Raw genomic sequence first — 20,375 nt, 5'->3', positions numbered from 1 at the left:
ATAAACAAACAAACAAATAAATAAAACCACCAAGGAAGCATACTGTATAGATATAAACTGAAGATTTTAGGGAGTTTTGCCCACTCTCTTGTGATGGAGACTCACTGGAAGATTAAATCACATGTTCCAGTGCCATAAAGTCACAGACAGCTTTTAAAGAGATTCAGGCAATTTTTTTTTAATCAAGTACATTTTCAGTATGCTAATAGTGTTGTGACTTAAGGTTAGTGATCAGTTGAAAATTTTGTCTCCAATTTTTACCATATCCTTCTAAGCCCAAGTAGGCAGATGGAGTAACACACAGTGGTGTTAGCTTCAATCCTGGAAATGGAGAAAACAATACATCTCTTGCAGGGAAGAGCAACTGGCTCTGTTGGATGAGAGAGCAAGGTCCAAAGCCATCCAAGGCAGGTCAAGGAGGATTAGGGTCCCAAAGTTAGTCCTAAAATAAGGGTGAAGACAAGAGCAGGAGTACAAAAGTCAGATGATTGCTGACTATGTTAGCATAGAAGGGGTTGAGGGAGAATCATGGGTGATGATGGGGCTTCTGCTGTGGCCACAGCCGGGTGGAGGACCAAAGACCAAATGAGCACCTTCTCATTCCTATCAGGCCAGAAATTCAGTCTGAGTGAAGAGTCAGGAAGAGAAGACATTCTCTGCTTCTTGCCAGGCCAGCTCCTTTTTCTGATGTGCTCCCACTGTGTCTGATTCTAGAGCACCAAGGGCATTTAAATCAGCACAAGGTGACAGAAACAAATGCACACAAGAAACCTGCTCATTCACAGATAAGCACATCTACCCAAGTGTGGAGAATCGTTTAGAATCATTTGAAACTAAATGAACTGTCAATACACACTGGCCGATAGCGGGTTGAGATAAAAATTGTGAAGTTAGTCTTGCCTCACCTAGGCAGAATAAATACAAAATTAAATCCACTAGAAGGCACTTAAGATGCTTTAAAAGGACAAGTTAGCTCTGATGATGTGAGAGATGAAAGATTAATTTTCCTTCAAAAAAGGGTTGGTAACGAAATAGCCAGTACTTCTAATCATTAGAAATAATTATAAATGGCACAATAACAGATTCAAAGACCTATATAAATAACAAAAAATTCATGAGTTGCCATCCTTTACTAAACTATATATAATTTGGCAATATTTTAATAACTTGACAGCACTATAATACAATCAGCATTTCTAGAATAAATCATTTCTGCTTTTCACTACTGAAAACATAACCCAAAGCTTTTTACTAATCCCACTCATCTTTATTCAAATACAGGAAAAGCTGTACTCAGCCATATCCAAAATGTAATGGAATAATTCTAGGATAAACAAAAGATGTTATCTTTACTCTTTTCTAAATAAATCTTATGAATATGTGTGATATATAATTCTCTTTTCTCAAAAAATAGTTAAATTGTAATCCTTAGTAATTTTAGGCTAGCCCCAAAATTACTTACATACTATAATGTTTCATCTCCTTCAGCATTACCTCAAATTCCTAGAGAATGAATGACAAGTAAAAAATGCATTGTTTTGTGAATGCTTTCTTATGAAGTAAGAATACATATATATTTTTCTGGAATTTCAGTTGCTTTTGACCTGCCATTATTAACAACATCAGAATAATAAATTCTTTGTATAATAATTTCACTTATTTTCCTAGTAATGCAGATTTAGCGATAATCTATTCTTTACCAGCTCCCAATAAGATAAAACATATGACATTAAAGAGTAATTTGGATATTTTATTGACTTTATATTTTGGCAATGTTTCATGCCTCATTTGCCTGAAAGCTCATTAGATTAGTGCAGCACCATGTTTTAATGCAAATAGGCTCAGACTTATTTTTCCAAGTAAGTTGATCCCTGCTTATTTTCTGTATTTTCATGCTTGAGTTAATAAATTGCAAAGTTTCCCTCTTCTCTTTGCTCTGTTTTCCTTTATATACCATTTGTTGGAGGTTCTCTATTTTAGGAGAGAGGGAGGCGATGACAAGTAAATTATCCCCTTGGGCTTGTGAAATGAAGTTGGCCTATCTACAATGTACAGTCTCAATCAATTCTTATATTTTACTGAGTCTTCAATTTGTGACAGGTGCGTGCACTAAAACTAACATATCAATGGGGAAGAAACCAGAAAACAGCAGTTGGGGATGTGCCTGGCAAGGACAGCAATAAGAATAGCATCCTCTCCGTTAATACAATCACCACAGCCATGTGGGCTTGAAGGCCAGTAAGGCCCCAACCCTAGTAAGACTTCATCACGCCCCCGTGTGACTCCAAAAGACCTCCAAATCTCCCTTCAGAACCCTACCAGAAGGCATGTTTCCAAAAAGTGAGCTGTATCTTAAACTTCTTGGTCATCCTCCTTATGATTAATTAGGTTACGCTTGAATCTAACTAAAATATACACTTTCTTATAGAGTAACATTTGGATCAGGATAAATCAGTTTCATCTCAATGAGTCTTGCTTTTTGGTCATTGGTTTCAATCTTCTGCATTTTGGAGGCATTTGGGAGTCACCTGAAACGTGAAGATCTAAATGAATACAGATTAGTTATCTCTCCTCCCACCTCCCTACTATGCTTTAATCACTACCTAAATGTCAACTGCATACCTTCTTAAGTATCTGAACTACCTTCTCTTTTTCTCGTTGAGTCTACAAATCCTTCACCGCCCCCCTGGCCTTCATCTGCCCCAGCTCTTGCTGGAGGTCTGGCCCTTGCACTCCCAGCTCGGTGCTCTCACCTCATCCTGACCACAGCAGGAGGTATCGCTTGTCCCCTGGGTAGCCAGTAATCATATGTCACTCTCTGTATTATCTGATTTTTCACGTAGTATGTTTTAGCTCCCCAATAAGAAAGCACATGCCTGTGATATCTCTATCATACCTCCATACTCAACAGTACCCTAAAAAGAGTATGTGCTCAAAAAATTCTCATCAGTTTGTTAACATCCCTTATTATACAGACACAATTTAGACAAAACAAGAACATAAAGCTTTGTACCTTTCCTCCTTACTCTATGTAAATTCATATCTATCATCCACATGTATATTCTTTTTCAAATTAGATTTTTTTCATGGATATTTCAAGAACCAACCCCATTTTACCACAGTTCTAAAAACTGAGCTTTGACTAATGTAATTTTACTGGTCTCTAAGGGAAACTTTAGAAAGCCCCTTCCATTCAAATGTCACAGTATTTTCCTTCTTTTTCCATTGGATTGTCTTCATTAAATTTGTGGAAACTGTTCTGGTCAAGATGGAGGACTAGGAAAACACACTTTTCCTCCTTGCACAACCACAGAAAAATTACAACTAGACTTCAAAAGAAATGATTCCCAGAACCATCAGAAAATCAAGCTGTATAGAACTCTGACAAATAAGTATTTAAAGAAGCCATATGCACCCAGATGGGTAGGAGTTGCAGAGATTCAGAGATGAGCAGAGAGGCACAGAGATGTGGTATATTGTGGAGAGGCTGCAGGGGCAGAATGGGCAATCCTACATTCATGTGTGGTGGATGAAAATTGGGAGGGATACCTTGAATAAGAGTGACCCCAGCCCCAGGCCAGACCACACAGCCCAGGATTCCAGGGCCAGGAAGATAATTTCCCATAACTTCTGTCTGTAAAAACCAGTAGGGGTTGGGGCAGTGAAATAAACTGCTGAATTTTCAAGATACTCTGCTTAAAGGATCAGCATGGATTCAAAATGTACTCAAATTCACCTTTTCTGGATTCAGCACCCAGGAAACAGCTGGAAAAGTGCCTGTTGCATAGCACAAGTGCCAGACAGACCTCCAGAAGCCAGGCAGCAGTGCTGTCCCCTCTCTGAGCCCTATACACACACACCAGACAGAGCCACAAAGATGTGAAGCAGGTTACCTGACCCTAGCAATTATCTACATCTCTGCCCCACACGATTTACAGGCGTCTTTTTTATAGTAGGCCACACTACTAAGGGAGTCAAAGCAGCTCTACCTAATACACAAAAACAAACAGAGGGAGACTGCCATATTGAGGAGACAAAGAAATATGGACCAAATGAAAGAACAGAATAAAACCCCAGAAAAAGAACTAAACAAAATGGAGATAACCAACCTATTAGATGCACAGTTCAAAACACTGATAATCAGGATCCTCCAGGAATTCACTGAGTATGGCAACAACATAAAAAAGATCCAAGAATACATGAAGTTTACAGTAAGTGGAATAAAGAAAAATCTACAGAGAACCAACAGTGCAGAAGATGAACTTGGGATTCAGATGAACAATTTGGAACACAAGGAAGAAATAAGCACTTAACCAAAACAGCAAGAAGAAAAGAGAACTCAAAAAAATGAGAATAGTGTAAAGTGCCTCTGGGACATCTCCAAACATGCCAACATCCAAATCATAGGGGTGCCAGAAGGAGAAGTGGAAGAGCAAGAAATTGAAAATGCCTTTGAAAAAATAATGATAGAAAACTTCTTCAAGGTGGTGAAGAAAACAGACATACAAGTCCAGGAAGCACAGAGAATCCCAAACAAGTTAGACCCAAAGAGCACCATACCAAGACACATTGTAATTAAAATGCCAAAGGTTAAAGATAAAGAGAGAATCTTAAAAGCTGCATGAGAAAAGCACTTACATACAAAGGAGTTCCCATAAGACTGTCAACTGATTTCTCAAAAGCAACTTTGCAGGCAAGAAGGGACTGGCAAGAAGTACTCAAAGTGATGAAAAACAAGGACCTACAACCTAGATTACTCTATCCAGCAAAGCTATCATTTAGAATGGAAGGGCAGATAAAGTGCTTCCCGGACAAGGTAAAGCTAAAAGTGTTCATGATCACCAAGCCGTTATTACATGAAATGTTAAAGGGACTTCTTTTAAAGAAAAAGAAGATCAAAACTATGAACATTAAAAAGGCAAAAAGTTCACAACTATCAACAACTGAATCTAAAAAAACAAGCTAAGCAAAAAGCCAGACCAGGAACAGAATTATAGACATGGAGATCATTTGGAAGGATATCACACTGGAGGTGAAAGGGGGAGAAGTGGGGGAAAGGTACAAGGATTACGAAGCATAATTGTTAGCTCTGGCTGGGGTGGCTCAGTGAATTGGGCAATGGCCTGTGAACTAAAAGGTAGCTGGTTCAATTTCTAGTCATTGCACATGCCTGGGTTGAAGGCCAAGTCTCCACTTGGGGGCATATGAGGGGCAACTTTTTGATGTTTCTCTCCCTCCCTTTCTCTCTCTCTAAAAGTAAATAAATAAAATCTTTTTTTAAAAAAGAAGCATAATTGGTAGGTACAAAAAATACAGGGGGATGTTAAGAAAAGTATAGGAAATGGAGAAATAAAAGAACTGATATGCATGATCCATGGACATGAACAAAGGGGGTTATTGCTGGAAGGAATGGGGTACTGGGTAGAAGTGGGCAAAAGAGGAAATTTTAGAACAACTATAATAGCATAATCAATAAAATACATTAAAACACTTGTGGAAATCTCCAGTCATTTTTATATTTTGATCATTCTTGGTTTCCCATTGTCCTCCAGATGGTTATCATACCAGTTGGAAAACTACAAAGTTTCATTCAAAAGCTTATCATCAGTTGAATGCTGTCAACTGATGTGGTTAATTGTTCTGTGTTTAGATGATGGTCAATCAAGTAGAGACACTAGAAGGGACCCAAGAGAGGCACAAAAAAACAAAGTTTATTACACTCACATGTACTAGAGATGGTCACTGCATGCCACACAGAGTTACAGGATGAGTACCAGGTTTTGTTAAGGTGGCAAAAGATGGGAGCAAGGGGACTGCTTAGATCATGACCTTCACTGGTGTTCCTTCAGGAAAGACAAGACAGGACAGAGTAAATAGCTTAGGACTGTCTGCTGCTTTGGATGATTTTGGTGGACTCTAAGCTACAGGGGTGGTTTTTCATTGCCTAGTACCTAGCCCTGAGATGCTTAAGACAGAGGAATACCACCTCCTGGGGTGTACAGGCCAGGTAGAGGAGGGTAAGCTCTAGATCAGTCAACATACATTATCAAAGGCATGCTCCTGCTGAATCTTTACTAAGAATTGGCCAGCCCAAGAAGGGGAGAAGGGGCCATCTCTCTCCAGTCTAAAGGATCGTTTCTTTAAGTTGTCAAAAGTCCATAATACACAGATTATTAAAAATATACACACATTTAGAAGCATACAACATCAGCAAATGAAATAGGCAGGAACCCAACTATCTGGTGCACAACCAACTGGACGTGGGGTTCAGATGGCCTTACTCAAATGGCAACTTCCTCTCTGTGGGATGTTGGACAACTTACCTAATCTCTTTGTAAATCATCTTCCTCCAGAAAATGAAGCAAAACCTGTAGAGTTGTCTGTAGGATTAAATGAGATGATGTGTATAAAGCACTTAGTCCAACGCTTGAGCCAAGTAGACAATATTTTTAAAAAGTAATTAAACTAAGTATGTTAAAGGAGGAATGGGAATGGATCCAGAAGTTTCAAAGGAAAACTGAGCCAGGAACTAGAGGCAGGAAATAGGCCCATTCAAAAAAATTGTATGGGATCCAGCATGGAGCCCTCAGTCAAGGTTCCTCGAATTACTTTTGACTCAAACAATTTTAGCCTCCAAAACAGTACCTTCCATTAGTTAGTTCTTTATAGTTATTATTAATGCTTTCATATGCCTACTTACATATGATAATATGGTAGAGTTAGTTTTCTATTCCTATTTTGTGGATAACAAAATTAAATCTCAGTGAGGTTAGCACAAATTGTCCCTGTCACTAGTAAATGATCCTCACAGCCTGCAGTTGTTTGAACTTTTGTCTCAAGATTTTTTCCACCACACCAGTCTGACTCAGTCACTTTCTTCCCATTGATTCCCATTTAGAGTCAAAGTAGCTGTGCTGGCCAATGTTGTAACCACTAGCTACACGTGGCCATTGGGCACTGGACATGGGGCTAGCACTGCATGTTGAAATGATAATACTTTGGATATAAGTATAATTTATTTTTAAAAAATTAACTCCCTTCTGTCTATTTTTGATGAGGCCACTAGAAATTTTTTAAATGCAGCAAGCATTGTATTTCTATCAGACTAGGCTATTAGAGTCACCATAATTGAATTGCCGCATTCTGAACGTGACCATTGTGCCCAGCATTCTCCATTGCTGCAATAATACTCAGGTTAATATGACTGAGACCTAACTCTCCGAGGCCAATTAATCAGTAGCACCTTTGTAAGAAGCCATTGTCTCTCACCATATATCACTTCAGTAAAGCAGATTGGTATTTCCCTGTATCTATTACAGCTTGGTGGTTATTATAGCCCCAGGGAGTGGCATTTGCTCAATACGTGAGAGGCTAATGCAGGGCTATTACTAAAATAATATCTTTCCAGTTAACATAAGCAATGTAAGACCATGAATGTTAATTTGTTTCAAACTATCATCATGATGAAAAGTATTTGACAAAATTGAGTATTTACAGAAAGGTCAAGTACTGTTAACAAACTTAATTTCACTTGGTGTCGGCATGTTACACTCTCCTTTCTGACTCAGGAACCGATTGCTCTAATCCTTTGAAGTTCTGGAAGTAAACATAATAGAAATAGATTATGACACTTTTACCTGCTAACTTAGCATTGAAATTTCCACAATGTCAAGTGAGAACTTAATAATCACATTACTTTTTACCACTGAACATCTGTCAAAAAGAACAAAATCATGTCAAGCAGAAGCAAAGTACAGAGATGGAGCATTTGTAACACCATCCATCTCTGGTCCCAGGGTGAAAAAGAAAGTCCAAGACAAGTTCAATATGTTTCCCCAAAGTTAATTCACACAAAGTACTAGTGTAATAGGGTAAATTAAATGAATTTATTATTCAGCTTGCTTTTAACTATGTATCAAGAAATTAATTTTGTCACATTAAAATATAGAGAGATTTATCAAGTAAGGGTAAGAGTCACAGCTCGGAAATCAAACTTCAGTAACAGACATTCACCCTTACCTGTATAATATCCTTACTCACACTACTGAAAATAAGTCAACTCAAATTTCCTACTAGTTGCAGGAGGAATTCAGATCATTGATGCTTTGCACCAGAGTGTCTGTTCGCACCAGAGTGTCTCGGCCCCTTGTGGTCTGGCTATAACATGATCAAGCCAGTTGCCAACTTAAAGTGTTTAACTATAAAAGATTATATTCTCAGAGATCTTGTGTAAAATAGACATGTTTATTCATAATGTAAGTATCCCCTATGTGGTTTGATTTGTGAGTGACCAGAAAGATCCCTTCAGTGAAAAATATTTTATGAATGGATTCTGAAAGTTCCTCCTAAGTAAAAGTCACCCATAAAATCCTTGTCCCCATCATCAGTATTTTGGGAATAAATCTAACTCACTTACTTCTCAGGGTGGTTGTATCAGGGAGCCTCTTTCATAGTCTGGAGTGGAAAAGGGACAGAGGTAGATATTAAAATCTATAGGAAGTAGGGAGCCATTTCAGAAGGGCAAGAAACAGGAGAAGGTATTAAAAAAAATTATTCTTTAATATTTTCCTCAGGAAAAGAAGTCATAGTCTTGAAAAGATGGCCAGGGTCTCAGGTTCACCCTGTATGCATCATGTCAAAGACAAATGTATACTTTGCATCGATCCTGACCATCCCCTTGAGTCTCTGATGCTAAATAATTTTTTCAGAATACCAAAGAGCTCAGTGCTGTAAAGGAAAATCACCTGGGTAATGATTTCAAGATGCCAAGAGTCCCAGCACCCTGCTCTTATCAACAGCTGAAAAGCCAATAAGTCTTAATTGTCTCTAAACAATCTCCAGCTGTGTAACCTTCTTTCTGTGCAGAATCTTTATAAAAGAAAGGCCCATAAAATAGTTTTCTAAGTGCCATATTTCTGCTGAGATTTAAATTTCAATTACAAAGAGAAATTATATCTCCCATTTGATGCAAATACATTTGAACATGTTATGACTATAAAAGCAAAACCTGCTTAATCCTCTCATAAACTTAGTAATTTTATAAAACTCATATTGTTTCCTATACATAATGTGTAAATGACAATCAGCATTCTAAACAGTAGCTCAAGTCAGAAACACAACACTTCATAATATTCGCAATGTTTTATCCTTCCATTTACTCTGTATAACAAGCACAGTGAAATATGCCTCCTATATTTTAAAAGTGAAAATAGGAGTTTATTATTCTACAGTTTCTGGATCTCACTGATCTAATGTTCTACACAAAAGGCATTCAGAACTATATTTTATACTTTTTTTAAGTTTGCACACCAATATTTCCTTAATTGTATCCTGGTTTGCAATATAAATCTAAAAATTCTAAAAACTAAAACAGAAGCACTTCTTTCAGTCTTAACAATTCCAATCGTTATGGAAATCTAATAGCCCCTCAATTCTCCCTCTAATCACACATCAAAGTGGAACACTTTGGTTGGAAATAATTCACCACTCTTCCTAAGCCCTACCAGTCAATAAACATTCCCAAAGTGGTGATGTGGAAAGACCACAATTCCAGGGACAATGGAAAGAATTTATGTCATGAGGTGGTTGGAGACCCCGCTCTCCAGAGGGACTGAGACTGCCAGGGAAAAGGATTTGACAGCCCCTTCCCTTGTTAGAAACCTATTTCCTGTCCTCAGCACTCACTTCCCTCCCCTAGTACAGGAAGCTTTGGGAATCTCCAAATGTATGAGTGCCTCAGTCACATCCATTTCTCCCATCTTCCTGTGCCAACAGGGGACAGTTTGGATGTTATAGATTCATAGGAAGTGAGTGAGGAGCCAAGAAGATTGAGAATGAAGGCGAAAGAGCTTTCTGCCAAACCTCTTTTATTTACCACACACTTTTCCAGAAATACTGAGGTTGGTGGTAAAGAATTATAATGTTTATTTGTGTTACTGTTTTAGAAAAGTTGTCTGAATAACCTATGTATATGTAACATACAATAATGCAGGATATTAACACATAATCTAAAAAGAGAATCTGTTTTACTGCCTTGCTCACTATTTCTAAGGAGAACACAAGCTCTCATTCTTAGAACTCATGGAGTTATCTTTGCCCCAAAATTGGAAGGCATGAGGAAAAAGTTGCCATTCACTAATTATGTAACAAAGAAAATTCTGCACATTATGCCAAGACATTATGCAGTAGGTGGTGTTAACATGAGAAGCTTTTATCTTGAGAAAGTAGAAACCCCATTGGCTCCTAAGTTAATAACTGCAACCGGTAATATGAAGTCCTATTTTAGTAGAGCTTTGTATATTTTTAAAGAAAACGTCATTTGTCTCTCATTCTATGAACCAGCCAAACAATCAGCTGCCAATGCCTTTTTTGTTCTTTTCCCTCAAAAAAGAGAAGGCAATAATAATAGTCTTATAAGGTTGACTCCACATGAAAGGACTAAATTCACAAGAATGGAAATTTTTCAAGAGGGAAAGAGCTTCCCAGCATGGTTGGCAGAGATTAATATCTGGGAGTAAGTAGACTACAGACCATTTGATAAATTTTGTTTTAAACATTGTCTCTAAAGAATGATTTCAACAAAACCAGAACAAAATCCGTCTTTTTAATTTGTAGTCACACCATGTAAATCGGGCTTTTACAGAAATGCATCAGTCTCTCGGGAGTGATTAGGGAATTGATGATACAGGCATGTTTCTGACAGCACCGCCGAGTGCCAAGCAGGGATGAAATCTGCACGCTTGCACCAGCCCACCTGCTCAGGCCAGGTGAGCAAGATGAAGCGATGGCTGAGCTGGACTTCCAGCAGGGCAGGGCTCGGAGGCTGCACACTTCAAGCCACATGAGGGTCTCTGTTGTTTTCCCACATTCTTGCTCAGAGAAAACAGTAAAGCCCTCAATAAGCATCTATTGACCAGCTCTGCAAACCCTCTAACACCCTTATTTGAACATTTTGTGTCCTGCAGGACGCGTGAAAGGACATTACCGTGATGTAACGGTATTTCATTGCAGTGTTCTGAAGGGCACAGAGCATTCTTGTGCACCTCCAGAGTATCATCTTTAAAGAAAGGGGTGTGCTGGTCCAGACATCAGCAGGGCCACTAAATCAACTGAGCACACGCTGTTCAAGCGATTCTCTGCAACAGTACAGAATGAGGAGCCTTTGCTTTGAAGCTCTCTGAGAACGAGAACAGAATGGGCAGGCAATGACATAAAATATCCATTTACAATGGCTAAGCCAACTATAAATGCACACAACAATATATAAATGACACCCACAGAAAGTGCACTTTGGGCCTACTGTTTAGCTGCCAATCATTTTTCAATAAGATACAGATAAAATCCTGGCCATGTTTCTGCCCTAGTTGTGAATAAGATCTTTTTTCCCCTAATTAATTTTTTCATTTAAATTAATGTTAGCATAAGTACTCCCCAAAACTATTCTAATTCTAAAGAACATGGTGATATAAAAGTTATTTTAGAATGCTTTAGACTAGAGTAAAGTGGAAAGATATGTCCACCCACTCTGGCTAGCTCATGTTAAAATGGGCTTACAATATTTAAAAAAGGAAGGAAGAAAAGAAGGAAGGAAGGAAGAAAGGAAGGAAGGAAGGAAGGAAGGAAGGAAGGAAGGGAGGGAGGGAGGGAGGGAGGGAGGGAGGGAGGGAGAGGGGGAGGGAAGGAATGCATTGGGCTTCAGGTCTGCATTTCATCCCGTCTGCCTCCCATCGCCCTGCGGCCCCAACTTTCCTGGATCTTGAACCCTTTCTATTCACCCTGTGTCCCTGCTCCTGTTGCTCTACTATCCTGTCCCAATAGGCACCTAGGTTTGATTCACTTTCTGTGGTTTGATGTCAGCATTGTCCATCCAGGACCTGACTTGTCACCCTCTCACGGACCTGTAACTTGTAAGACCATGGGATGGAGGCACCCAGGACCTCATACCACACCGAGTCCCTGTGAGACCACCTAGAAGACAAGACTCTTCTCCCAGTTCCTACCTGAGGAAAGGACTAGGCAAGAGACTACAGAATGAGAAGTTCAGTGACACTGGGTAAGCCAGCAGATGTGGGTCCTGCCTTCTGAGCCTCATCCAGTTGTAGGAATTGGAAGCTTAAACTCCGTGACACCTAGCCTCATATCAGCCTCTGGGTCCAGCCTACAAACCCAGAAGATTATTAGAAGCATCAGCTCTCCAGCCCATGAGATCTAAAATAATCTTGCTGCCTATAACCCAGCCTCCATATTCACCTCAGCCACAGCCTTCCCCCAAAGCCCTCCACAACTGCCTGGTTCTATGCCTAATTTCTGGTTTCTAACAGATTTCCAACTAGGATTAGAGCTCTGCCCTGATGCCAAATGACTGCTTGCAGTGCTAACAGCATAATCACTGGCAGTTCTCTTATCCAACATGGAACCTAGGTGCTGTCACCTTGCTGCCTTGAGGCCCAGCCTCAATCCAGACTGACCCTTGGTACCAAAACATTACTACCTCACAGATTTCAGTATCATGAAAACCAAAGCCTTCAACCCCAATCATGCAGTAAGAATTCTTAGGTATCAATGTCCAGTCTTGCCTCCTTCAACACTGTGAATGACCTACTACTACTTCTCTGCTTATGTAAACCCTCCAGCCCTCCTACAGACTCAGTCCTCACTTCCCTGATCCTGCCATTCACTAGCTCCTTCCCCTTCCCCTCAAGCTATATGTCCTGGTAATGTCCACATGGGTTATAACAACGACATTAGGAGAGCGTTATTGTCCAAGAAGAAAAATAGGTTTCAGATCTCAGAAGTACAGTATTTCTGATAATGATAATAAGGTCTGGAGCTGAATATCTCTTGCATAGAGTCAAGGAACCCGAAAGTAAACCTGTAACAAGGGTCTCTGCACAAATTCTGAGACCCTCGTCATGATAGAAGTGTGATAGAATGGAAGATAATATTACTCAGGTGGTCAGTGGGTAGAGAGATGTGGCCTAGAGGTTGGTGGGTGAGGTAGGAGGAATTCTACGAGAGTCCCATGACCTCTACTTCCTGGTGTCTCTTGATGGTGTTACATTGTATAGCATATGGGTTTTGCAGATATATTTAAGTGTATTCTTGGTTGACCTTAAAACAAGATGATTATCTAGATGAACCTTTTAAAAACAGAAAGACTTCTCCAGCCAGTCATAGAAAAGGAAGTGGGAGAGTAGAAGCACAGGGGGGGACTCGATACATAAAAAGCTCTCTGTTTCTGACTTGAAGGAGGATGGAGCCACATGAAAAAGATCCCAGAGCACCCTCTAGGCGGTGAGATCCACCCCCTCCTATTGGCAGAAAGAGCATAGGGCCTCAGCCCTACAACCACAAAGAACTGAATTCTGCTAACAATGAGAATGAACCTGGAAACTTATCTTTTCCCCAGAGCCTCCAGAAAAGAATCCAGGCCAGACAACACTGATTTTGGCCTGTGAAACCCTGAGCAGAGAACCCCATCAAGTTTACCTAGACTTTGACCTACAGAACAGTGTATTAACAAATGGGTGTTATTTTAAACACTAAGTTGGTGGCTGTTGGTTATGCTCCAATAGCACAGTAACACAATGATAAGGATGAAGCGATAAGGATGAGGAGAAGCTGAAATGAGCAAGTGGTTGGCATCTCAGAGGGCAGAACATCAGGATGTTTAATAGTACCACAAATGATTCTAATATGACATCAATGATGAAAAGCTTTGTCCTAGAGGTTATATGTTTTACATGGAGATTGTGATCATCAATATACATTAAAAACTAAACATTAATACTAGATATTAAGGTGTAGAATGTGTTTTTGCCTTATCACAAATTTTTCATTGTCTCTTATTAATGTTTAAGAAATAAAATTAGTTGTATCAAAAGATTGACTCTTGGTATATTTATACTAGTATTAATTTTATTTTAAATATAAATTATGATAGATTAGTGGATAGACATATAGAGTCATAAAATTAATGAGCTTTCAACATTTTACCAGTACTTCCTTATCATCAAAGAGATTTCTGTTTCATTAGCTAAATATTGGTAAAACAACATTATCATTTAATGATCTTGTTTCTATAGTAAGTCTAAATTAATTTAGAGAATATATCACCTTATAAATGAATGAATTAATTAAATCAGCCATGAATTTTAATGTAAAATTATGATTACAAGTTGTAAGCAAAATCATATTTTGTAATTTTTTAGTGGAAATGGAGAGGTATTCCTTATAATTGTGATAGAAGGAAGCATCTGATGCTATGAACAAAAATTTTACACTGATTCAGTGTTTTAAATGAACCAAATAAAACCATTATCTCAATTACTTATAATTTATAGAACTTTTAAATCTCTACAATTAGGTGATGTCAAGGTGCCCTTAGAAATAGCCTGACACATCTGAATAATAAATAGTAACTTCTGAATTTACTTGCAATTCACTTATTCAGGTAATTTTGCACTAAATTCCCTGTTTTAAAATTCACTACCCAATTAAAATTTTGTTATTTCCTGGCTATGAGGTTTAGCCCTTCTAAAAAATGTGTGCTTTAATTTTCTCCTACAGTCATAGAACAAAAGGTGCCTCATGGAGCTTTGTCAGCTTGAATACTTGAAAATGCTAATTGATTGTAAATGAGAATATGATTAACCTACAGGAGAAATGAGTATACAGATATCTTAAAAATGAAGAGAATTTTAGAGCCAGACAAAAGAATAGGTAAGGTAACATGGACATGGGAACAAGAAAGGCCAAAAAGGGGCTAAGTAAACAAAAAAGAAAAAGACCTAAAGAAAATATAGCAAAATACTACCCTTTGTGCAATAAAACAAATAAAAGAAACAAAAGCATAAGATTCAAAGGGATTTTGTAAAAAATGCATTTTCAGATGAAATTATAGTCTTGTAGAAAATCCTAAGAAATGTACAAAGCAACTAGAATCAGTAAGTGAATTTAGTCAAGTCACAAGATTCAAGGTCAAAAGTAAAATGTCAGTTGTATTTCCATTCATTGGCAGCAAACATCTGGATAGTGAAATTTAAATACTTTCACTTAAAATAGTATCAGAAAGAACATCTACTCTGACACAAGAAAATGTTTTAAAAATTGTTAAAGATCTAAGTAAAAAGAGATATAATGTGATATTAGATTGGAAGAATCAATATTATTAAGGTGTCAATTTGCCTTAAATTACTTTATAGATTCAATGCAATCCTAATCATAATCCCAACAGACTCTTATAGACTCTTGTAAGCCAATTCTAAAATTTACCTGAAAATACAATGTTCCTCAATAACCAAAACAATCATGAAAAAGAAAAAAAACTACAGGAATTAGACTAGGTAACCTCAAGACTTAATCAAAAGCTACAGTAATCAAGACAGAGTGGTACTGGCATAATGACAGACAAGTACATCGATGAAACAGAATGGAGAATTCAGAAATAGACTACAGTGAAAACATTCAATTGGTTTTGAACAAAGACACCAAAGCAAATTTAATGGAAAAAGAAAATCTCAGTAAATGGTTCTGTGGTAACTAGATACCCATGAGAGAGAGAAAAAACAAGAACCCTGACCTCCTTTCTGAAACTGTACACAAAAATTTATTCAAGAAGAATTACAGGCCTAAAAGTTGAAACTAAAATTTTAAATATTCTAAAAGAAAACATTGAAAAATATCTTTATAAATTAAGATAGGCAAAAAATTTAAAAGGGAAGTCAGATTGGGAAAATATTTACAATGTATATCTGACAAGAGACATATATACAGAATATAAGGAAGTTCTATAACTCAGGAATAAAAATACAACCAAACAAACAAAAAAAAAACAGAAAGGAACAAAAAACTTGAATAGAAACTTTAAATGAGAAGATATCTATGTGTCCAATGAGCACATGAAAATGTGTTCAATATCTTTATTCATCAGGAAATGCAAAACAAAACTACTAGAACGACTAAAACAAAAGATTGACAATACCTCATATTGAAGAGGATATGAATCAACTAGAACTCCTGCACATTGCTGGTGGGAGTGTAAAATGCTATAGTCACTTTGAAATGTAATTTGGAATTTTTCACATACACCTACCTTCTGATTCAGCAATCTCACTCCTAAATAATTACCTTCTCAAAAAAAAGAGATGAAAACATATTCTGGAAGAAGATTTGTGCAAGAATTACAGTAGCCTTAACTGGAAACAATCTAAATATCACATATCAACTAGAAGGATGAACAAATGCAATAAAATATTATTCATCAATAAAAAGAAACAAATAACTGCAGTATGCACCAGCACAGAGGACCTTAGAAAACACCATGCTGAGTGAAAGAAGCTAAACATGAAGGAATGTATGCCATGTGTTTTAATTTATATGAAGTGCAAAAACAGGCAGAACTAGTCTGTGGTAAAAGAAAATCAGGAAGAACATCGGAAAGGTTGCCTCTTGAGTGGGGGGATGGATGGAAAAGTGGCTTGAGGGAACTTTCGGACTCATGGGACTGTCATATCTTATTTGGAGTGGTTGTTAAACAGGTACATAATATAGTTGTCAAAATTTCTTACACTGCACACTGAAGATCTATGCACATTACTGCATATAAACTATATGTCAACACTGTCATGCCAAAAAAAAGAGTGTAAAAAATATGACAGAATGTCACCCTTTGTTAGTGCAGATTATTGGGTGTATGGCAAAGAACTGTTCTCTACATTTTCTTGTATTTACAAAAAAATATTTTAAAAATATTTTGAGGTTAAAATGTTTAAAATTGTATCTAAGTCAAATAAATACTTCCTATTCTAAGAGAGCTTGCAAAATAATGCAGAATCAGACAAGTAAATAAATGTTGGCATTTCCCAAGGATTATTATGACAGCAAAGACTTTGTTTCTCATGTTTCTGAGGTACCAGCGTGTCTGGGATACAAGAGATTGGATCTGAAATCGGAGCCATTCCCAGACCCCTAATGAGTTTACTTTGGGATATGACTACAGTATACAAGAGCACCTGGGCCTTTGTCTTGGGCCACCAAAATTTACAGGAAACAAATAATAACTATTTTTAAATTTATTTCTTTTAACATATGTGACATTTGCATGTTTGCAGTACACACTCTCTTTCAGAAACTCAGAAACAAGGACGCTCAGCACCTGGCTACAAAAATAACTAATAAAAATAGGCAGGGACCAGATGGCACCTGCTGAACATAGCACTGTCTAAAAGAGAAAAAGCAATGTCACGAATCACACAGTTGGTGAGATTGCTTTTCATTCTGCTTGCCCTGGGCTCTAAAACTGGTCTGCTCTGAACTCAAAGGTCACACAGTGAATGTTTTTCACTCTAAATGTGCCAAAACTGGGTTCTAACTAATGAGGGAGAAAGATCCTTAAACACCAAAATTATGCTTGGATGTGATTTAGTTGGATGTATGTCCCAGCCTTCATTCACAATATTATTGTGATGGACGTGTTTAGTTGAACTATGTGACAACTTCACTTCTAGTCCTCTGGGTGTTTCAAATACTGTTTCTGGTTGAAACTACACCATCAGAGAAATCAGTACTTGAAAAACATTGCTTTGGTGCTTTTTGAAATTATCTTTCACACACTTCATGTATCAGATTGGTTTTAGGGATGACAGTGAGGACATTACCCACAGCATCATAAGGTTCCATGTATGGAAATTTACAGGAGATCCCAATCTAAGGCTCCAGTGTTGATGACATTGTGCTTCCTCTGGACAGTGTTGTGATGCTGCATGAATCCTTCAATAGATAGCAATCTCCCTTTGCTTTAGCCATTAAAAAACTCAGAATTAGTCCTGGCCAGGTAGCTCAGTTAGTTAGAGCATTGTCCTGGTATGCTAAGGTTGTGTGATTGATCCCCGGTCAGGGCACATACAAGAAACAACCAATGAATACATAAATAAGTAGAACAAAAATTGATCTCTCTCTCTCACAAATCAATATTTTAAAAAATATTTTTACTAGACAACCTATCAGATGCAGAGTTCAAAACACTGGTTACCAAGGTGCTCACAGAAAGAATTGAGTATGAATGCAAAATAAAAGAAGAAGTAAAAGTTATACAAAGTGAATTAAAGAAAAGTATACAGGAACCTGAAAGTGAAGGGAAGGAAATCAGGACTCAAATCAATGATTTGGAACAGAAGGAAGAAATAAACATTCAACCAGAACAGAATGAAGAAACAAGAATTCAAAAAAATGAGAAGAAGCTTAGGAACTTCTCTGTCAACTTTAAATGTTCCAACATCTGAATCATAGGAGTGCCAGAAGAAGAAAAAGTGCAAGTAATTGAAAACTTATTTGAAAAAATAATGAAAGAGAACTTCCCCAATCTGGAGAAAGAAATAGACATACAAGTTCAGGAAGCACAGAGAGTCCCAAACAAGTTGTACCCAAGGAGGAACACACGAAGACACATCATAATTACATTACCCAAGATTAAAGATAAGGAGAGAATCTTAAAAGCAGCAAAGAAAAAAGAGACAGTTACCCAGAAGACTATCCACTGATTTCTCAAAAGAAATCTTGCAGGCAAGAAAGGGCCGGAAAGAAGTATTCAAAGTCATGAAAGTCACGGACCTCCATCCAAGATTACTGTATCCAGCAAAGCTATCACTTAGAATGGAAGAGCAGATAAAGTGCTTCCCAGATAAGGTCAAGTTAAAGAAGTTCATCATCATCAAGCCCTTATTATATAAAATGTTAAAGGGACTTATCTAAGAAAAATAAAAAGAAGATGATCAAAAATATAAACAGCAAAATATCAACAAACTCATGACTATCAACAACTGAATCTAAAAAACAAACTAAGCAAACAACTAGAACAGGAACAGAATCACAGAAATGAAGATCACATGGAGGGTTATCAGCAGGGAGGTTGTGGGAGAATGGAGGTAAAGGTACAGGGAATAAGAAGCATAAATGGTAGGTCCAAAATAGACAGGGGGAGGTTAAGAATAGTATAGGAAATGTAGAAGCCAAAGAACTTATATGTATGATCCTTGGTCATAAAATAAGGGGGGAAAATGCTGGTGGGAGAGGGTTGCAGGGTGGAAGGGAATTAAAAGGAGGAAAAATGGGACAAGTGTAGTAGCATAATCAATACAATATACTGAAAATTTTTTAAACCTCAGGATTAAATTTACAATCCAGTTCTGCAATTTTCTATAAACTTATTGTATGATTTATTGTTATCTATTTAGTTTATCATGATATATTACTATTCATTTCTGTTAGCTTCCTGAAATCCTTTCTTGGAGGAAATAAGATTATAAATAATTAAATTTACAAATTCAACAGTCATATGGCTATTTTTATTTATTTATATCTGTAGCTACTTTCAAAAAGGATTTAAATTGTCTCCATTAGGTATAACTAAAAATACATGGAAACTTAGATTGTATTTACCTCAGTTTCATTTTGCTTCATGGAGATATGACACACATGCAGACCATCTGGATGAGTACTCACTAAGAGACCTAAAGAATGAACTGCAGTAAAAGATAAATTATTTACTGCATAGAGATAATTGAAGACATAAATTGAGTGTTATTTAATGCATAGAGAAGATTTAAGAAATTGAGTTTTTTACTTAGAATAATTCGGGACAGAAATAAAAGACATCTTTTCAGGGATCTCTATGGATGGACAAATAGCATTACTAGACAAGCCACCTTCCAATGTCTTGACAAAGAGAAGACTCCCTCCAGACCTTAGTCATGACCCTGGGGGTATGGGAAAAACTCCCAGGCTGAGAAGATTAAATTTCTACCATCCCAGAAAAATAGGAGGTTGAAATGGAAATTACATTTTTAGAATAATAGAGTTCTATGTCCTGTACACTTTAATATGTATACATACTGAGGCTGATAATATGAAGCTGGATTATGTGTTTTCTCTATATACATGAATATGCCTATCTGTATGAATTATATATGTATAGTACTTCTCTGAGGAAAATTGGTAGTAAATATAGAAACCAGTTTTTGTTTAAAACCTATATTTTACAAAAAAATTCCTATACATTTTCCTGTGGGATTAAAATTGGCATTATTTTTGTTTGTTTTCATCAGAAAAGATAAAGTAGTTTGTTGTATGTAATACAATTATTTTTAAATAAATATTAGGAATACCAATAGGAACACTTAAAGTAACTGAAATGATGTATTTCTCCAAGAAGAAAAATCTTTTACTGTAACTTCAAAGTATTTTGGGGAGTGTTCTCTTTTGTTTCCAGGTGAAAAGTTGTACCCTAAAATTGTTAAATGAATAATGAAGTTGATACAGTGGTTCTATGATAATGAAATGATCAAAATATTCTACATATTGTTTGGCCTTAAACATTA

The 20,375-nt window shown here is 37.2% G+C and overlaps 1 long non-coding RNA gene across 1 annotated transcript; it reads right to left on the bottom strand.

The window, feature by feature from the left end:
• Window positions 1–6,211: 6,211 nt before the first annotated feature.
• LOC118500315 lies at window positions 6,212–19,510 on the bottom strand. Its single transcript, XR_004902880.1, has 3 exons — window positions 19,438–19,510; window positions 7,496–11,176; window positions 6,212–6,380 (listed from the first exon to the last, which is right to left on the bottom strand). It is a non-coding gene; the product is annotated as an uncharacterized LOC118500315 (long non-coding RNA).
• Window positions 19,511–20,375: the final 865 nt, after the last annotated feature.

The sequence above is a fragment of the Phyllostomus discolor genome, chromosome 4, assembly GCF_004126475.2.
Source record: "Phyllostomus discolor isolate MPI-MPIP mPhyDis1 chromosome 4, mPhyDis1.pri.v3, whole genome shotgun sequence".
NCBI lineage: Eukaryota > Metazoa > Chordata > Mammalia > Chiroptera > Phyllostomidae > Phyllostomus > Phyllostomus discolor.
Note: the sequence above shows the minus strand (reverse complement) of the source record. Positions and strands in the feature narration are given on the sequence as shown.